Source organism: Acanthisitta chloris, unplaced genomic scaffold (genome assembly GCF_000695815.1).
Source record: "Acanthisitta chloris isolate BGI_N310 unplaced genomic scaffold, ASM69581v1 scaffold25377, whole genome shotgun sequence".
NCBI lineage: Eukaryota > Metazoa > Chordata > Aves > Passeriformes > Acanthisittidae > Acanthisitta > Acanthisitta chloris.
This window is the reverse complement of record NW_008684628.1, coordinates 9,816-16,078: the sequence shown is the minus strand read 5'-3', so window position 1 is coordinate 16,078 and position 6,263 is coordinate 9,816. Positions and strand designations below refer to the sequence as shown.

The 6,263-nt window shown below is 38.7% G+C and overlaps 1 pseudogene; it reads right to left on the bottom strand.

The window, feature by feature from the left end:
• Window positions 1-308: 308 nt before the first annotated feature.
• On the bottom strand, window positions 309-1,654 carry LOC103806713 (annotated as a pseudogene).
• Window positions 1,655-6,263: the final 4,609 nt, after the last annotated feature.

The window sequence follows — 6,263 nt, the reverse complement described above, 5'->3', positions numbered from 1 at the left end:
AATATCTAAACTAAATTTCCCCTTCTTAATTTTGAATCCATTACTCCTTGTCCTATCACTGCAGTTCCTAACAAAGAGTCCCTCTCTGGCTCCCTTGCAGACCCTTCAGATATTGAAAAGTTGCTATGAGGTCTCCATGCAGTCTTCTCCTCTCCAGGCTGAACAGCCTCAACTTCATCAGCCTGTTTTCATAGGGAAGATGCTCCAGTCCTCTTATCAACTTCGTGGCCCTCCTCTGGACTTGCTCCAACAGTTCCATGTCTTTTTATGTTGAGGACACCAGAATTGCATTCCAGGTGGGGTCTCAGGAGAGCAGAGTAGAGGGGAAGAATCACCTCTTTTGACCTGCTAGCCACACTCCTTTTGATGCAGCCCAGGATTCGATTGGTTTTCTGGGCTGTTAGTGCACACTGCCAGCTCATTGTGATTTTCTCATCCACTGTCACTCCCAAGTCTTTCCCCTCACTGCTGGTCTCAATTCCTTCCTCACCCAACCTGTAGCTGTGCCTGTGATTGCCATGGCCCAGATGTAGATCCTTGCACTTCATTTTGTTGAACTTCGTGAGGTTTGCATTGTTCCACCTCTCCAGCCTGTCAAGGTCCCTCTGGATGGCACATCCCTTCCCTCCAGCATGTTGACTGCTCCACACAGCTTGGTGTGGTCAGTGAACTTGCTGAGGGTGCACTCAATCCCACTGTCCATGTCAGTGGCAAAGATACTGAATAGCACTGACCCCTGAGGGTCACCATTCATCACTGGCCTCCACATGGACAATGAGCCGCTGACCACAACTCTCTGTGTGGTCATCCAACCAGTTCTTTATCCACTGAGTGCTCCACCCATCAAATCCATGTCTCTCCAGTTTAGAGACAAGGATGTCATGCGGGACAGTGTCAAATGCCTTGCACATATAGATGATACTGGTTGCTCTGCCCCATCTACAAATTCTGTGTCCCCATCATAGAAGGCCACCAAATTCATCAGGCATAACTTGCCTCTGATAAAGCCATGTTGGTTATTACTGATCACCTCTTTGCTTTTCATGTGCCTAAGCACAGCTTCCAGGACAATTTGCTCCATGGCCTTACCAGGCAGAGAGGTGAGACTGACTGGTCTACAGTTCCCTGGTTCTTCTGCTTTCTCTTTTTTGAAAATGGGGGTTATGTTTCCCTTTTTCCAGTTGTTGGGGACTTAATCTGACTGCCACGATTTCAGGAAAATTATAGGTAGTGGTTTAGCAACTTCATCAGCCAGTACTCTCAGGACCTGAGAATGAATCTCATCAGAACCCATGGACTTATGCATATTCAGGTTCCTGAGATGTTCTTCAATCTGATCCTCTTCTATAGTGGGTTTAGGGGTTTCATCCTCCCGGTCTCCACCTTTGCCCTTTTTGGTCTGCTCAGGGTGGCTGGAGCACTTGTAGTTGAAGACTGAGGAGAAGAAGTCATTAAGAACCTCAGCGTTTTCTATATCCCGGGTAGCCAGAGGGCCCACTTTATCTCTAGCCTTACTTTTACATGCAGTATACCTGTAAAAACCCTTCTTGTTGTCCTTAATGTCCCTGGCTACCCTCAATTCCACTTGTGCCTTAGCTTTCCTGACTGTGTCTCTAGCTTCTCTTACTGCTTCTCTGTACTTTTCCCAGTCCATTTGTCCTCCCTTCCACCTCCTAAAGATCTAATGGCTGAACACCTCCTGCCCATGGGAAGTGATGATTGAATTCCTCGTTTTGCTTTGCTTGCACTAGAATCTTTTGTTTTACCTACTAAACTGTCGTTATCTCATCCCCCAAATTTTCTCACTTTTACCCTTCCAATTGTCTTTCTTGTCCTGCTAGGGAGGAGTGAATGAGTGGCTGTGGTGCTTAGTTGTTGGCAGGGCTTAAACCAAAACCTTGTTTCAGAATACTTGAATTACAACCTTAACGTATCTGTTTAATTTTGTTGGGTTTGGATTTTTTATTTATTTTTCATTTTTTTTAAATCAAAGTTTTCCAGACCCTGACAAAATATGGCCTCCTCGAACCATGAAAATGACAGTGTCTACCAGATATCTGACCAAAACTCTTTGTATTTTATGACCAATTTAGTTCTCTAGAAGATATTTAATTGCAAGTTAATTTTGTTCCTAAGGCATCTGAAAGACTCAGCAGTGAAAACACAGCTAGAATGGAATAATGGAATAATAATGGAAACAAAATCCCAATATCCAAACAACAGAAAATACAGGAGAGAGGAGGCAAAGTGAGCACCTCTGACATAAGTGTATCTCCTATGACCTAGTTAAAGACATTATTAAGGTAGACAAGATGTGACTATGCAGCAGTTCAAACACAGTCTCTGTGTGGGAGCCATATCATGTTACAGGCCACACTGGCTCAGGAATTAATGAGAAATCAAATCCTGATTGTGGGAGAAAGTGACTCACACATTCTGAGGATATGAAAGGAATATCCAGGTACATGGAGACTCCAGTTCCTCCCAGCAGGACACTTTGAGAACTCTATCACCTTGTATTTCTCTTATCTTTTCTTGGTGCTTCCTTTTTCTTTGATCTATATCTTCCAGCTCTAAGGTATATAGTGATTGTGGTATATGCCTCATAGGATCAAAAACATTGAAAGAGCCTTACAAAGCTTTTATATGAACTTGTCAAACTATTCATCCTCCATTCCTCCCCAATAATCACCAATCCAATGAAAACATTTGTATTTTACATAATGATGTAAAGCCTAAATGACTAGGGAAGCAGGACTTTCTAAAGGCAGCCTTTTAGGTTGAGAAAAGGGAACATACCCTACAAGAGGCTTATTCCCGAAAAGAGTATTTAAGGTAGGAAAAAAGCATATGGAAACTGATCTCACAGGGAATCAAAACAACTTAGTAATTTTTGAGAAATTTATGACCTTATAATGCTACAAATTTTCACAGCATTACAGTACAGGTCAGCCTGAGCAGTACCTTGCCACAGAGCTCTCAGCAGCTGTTTTATTCAATTATTTTCTCATTACATGTAAAGAGAAGTTCAGTAGTTTTATAGGTTCCATATATCATTCTTTAGAATTAAGTACATTTGAATTACTTTTAATAATTTCAGACAAGATCGGTCTTCTGGGAAGGAGATATAACTCTTGATAAACCTAGTTAGCTATTTCCAACAAGTGACTAATACATTACCAACTGTAAACATAACTTCTGCCACCTTTCATTTACTTCCCAGCATAATAAGATATTTTAATTGGCATTTTTCTTTCTCTTCAGTCCTAAAAATTCATGCTCTCAGCCCAGGTAATGTAATTTTTAATAGGGTTTCTGTTTCTGTCTATATTCTTCCCCAAAGAAACCTACAATAACTTATCAATATTTCCTGATAATTTACTGCTAACATCTCATAATTCAAAATGCAGTGTAACACCTGGTACTCCTCTGTGTGTGTGTGTGTGTGTGTGTGTGTGTGTATATATAGATAGATAGAGATAAATAGATAGATATACACACACATGTATATAGGTGGAGGTCCAGAATAATTGTGGGGCCAAAGAGCTCTTCTCCTCACACTTGAGGAGAATACAGAGCCTAATCATTGTGTTCTGTATCTGGGATCATATATTTTCTGAAGGCGTAAGTCCCCTAACAGAGTGGGGTTTTCTCACACCCAAAGCAGAAGACACAGGAAAAACATCATTTTAAAGGATTAATACTCATTATAAGTAATAATAGAAAATAACTTCCCTTGGACAGTAAATGAGTACTTCGATTAGTATAATACACTACCTGTGAAGAAAGTATCTTCTGACTTCTCTAAAATATACATGCATTCCACAAGCACAGATTGACAGACTATAAAACAGATTGTTCACATTCTACAGTGATTACTCTGATCAAAAGCCTTGAGTTAACAACACTTCAGGGCAAAACACTATTTCACTTCCTTTCCACATAGTTCTTCTAAAAGCAATTGTCTTAGAAAGTCCTCCTATTCTAACTGGAACATCCAAAATTCAGTTTCTCTGATTCCTGCTTTCTCTAAACCTTATAAAATTTTCCCTTTTGTGCATTACACAGGTAGCTGGTACTAGCAAAAGGTGACAGATTAGCAGTATCTGAAAGACAGAACATCTCTGTCTGGGCACATAATGGGCCACATCCTGATATCTCTTCCACAGTTCTGAATTCATGTGCATGAAGAACAAGCTGCAGGGGTTGTCACTAGCCTGAGAGACTCCTACAGACATTTTTTTTCCAGCCTGTCTCCAGTGGCTATCAGCAAGATTTTTATAAGCATTTCAAGTCGTCATGGGTTTATGATTTCTCTGATGAAAGTAAAAACCAGTCAAAACACCTTTGATGGAAGAGTTTTACATCAGAAGATGAAACTTCATCAAATTGATTTTTCCCCCCAGTGGAACATGCCAATTTCAATTAAGCTTTATATGTGGATATGTCAAAATGAATAATTTCAAGTTTTGTGCTTGGTTTTGATGAAGTAAAATGTTTTTGATTTGTCTTTATTATTTTGGGGTACAATTAAAGACAGGAGTGGAAAAATCAAAGATGTTCAGCTAAATCAATGCCTCTTTCTAAAATTCCACACTCAGAAAAATGCTTCCTTTTGACTGAACAATGGAAAAATCTCTTTGAAAAAGTTATTTCACATATTTGCACCATTTTACTGATGTATTGTCAGAATAGCTCTTCCCAGTTTAGCTTACCAGTTGATGACATATCTCCATATCAAATTATCATTGCATTTATTATTGGACACCTTAGTATTTTTATGATTACCTTTCCCATACAGCTTTGACTAAGTTTGTTCCTGACGAACTTATCAAATGTCCAGTTTTTTTGTAATCTAGGGGTTGTTTTTCAGATGCTTATGAAAAGTTTGAAAATTTCTTTCAAGTTACACTGATCTGGTTCTTGACTAGTCAATCAATAATTAAAACAGAGAGGAAAAATAGAGAATAGTGGGCATTAATTACACAGTTGTTTACTTGTTTATTTAAAAAAATCCAAACCATTTCAATAGAAATTAGAGCATCATTTATAATGTTTTTCAATCTATTTGGCTATTGTCTTATTAATAAATCCATTTAGTTTTGTTGCACAGATGTCCAGCCTTTTGTTCCAGGTCAGGTTGCTGTCACATGAAATGGGGAACATTTTCTATTATCTTGTACATGAAAGAACTGGGGTTGGGTCTAATATATATACAGCTGGTTCTAAACTTTCAGTACTATAAAGCTGTAACTATAAAACTGTAGAAGAACAGCAAACTAAATGTTTAGGGAGATGGGAAAGACCCCAGTAGCACTGTATTTTTTCTTTTCCCCAGATGTTTCACTTAGAAATGTGCCCCATATATAAAAGGCCATTCCTTCCGACAAAGACATTGGGAAGCACCTCTGATGAAGTTCAAATTATAGAATAATGACTGCAAGATCAGTTCTATGTATTATACAGTAATTTTGGCAATGCCATTTAAAAAAGAAAATAGCAAGAGACATCCATTAACAAGGAGCTCAAAGGGTCTCATTTTCAAAGCTCTGAAGCACAAGGCCACTTGCAAAAATATATGCCCAATTACATGGTTAATCTGCATGCACAATTACTATGACTTTATGTGATGTTCAGGTATTGAAACTCAACTGACCATTTCCATGCACACAACCTGATTTACATTTGCAATCACAGTAAATGTACATTCAGATTAAATGTGTCATTATGCATGCATTTTTGCACATGGCCCTGAGCTTCTAATATTTGGAAAAGTCAAACCCTGAAGGCTGCATTCCTCTCCTGAATACACAGAACTCCCACCAAATACACAGAACTCCCACTGTCCTATTAAAAGTGTAACCAAGAGCAGAATGCTTCCACATGTTTTCACAGCACCCATCTTTTATAATTTATTTTTTCTAAAATTGAAAATCTAGCCCAAACCCATAGGTTTGTCTTTAAATAATGAAATCCTAGAACTGTATCACACAACCTGCATTGAAATAGACAAGGTATTTATCAACCCCTTGAAGTTGAGTTTACAAATAGAAAGGCCAAGACAGTATATAACTAATGCTGAGAACTCAGCAAGACAATACAATGAACAATGAAACACTCTTGTACTCCAAGGGTCCTATCTTGGTCTGTGCTTCATATTCATCTATGGGAACAAAAAGAAGAGGATAACAAGAACTTGAACAAGGAAACTAGAAGGTAAAGACAGACACCTAAATGACAGAAAAAGAGAAGAAAAGACTATA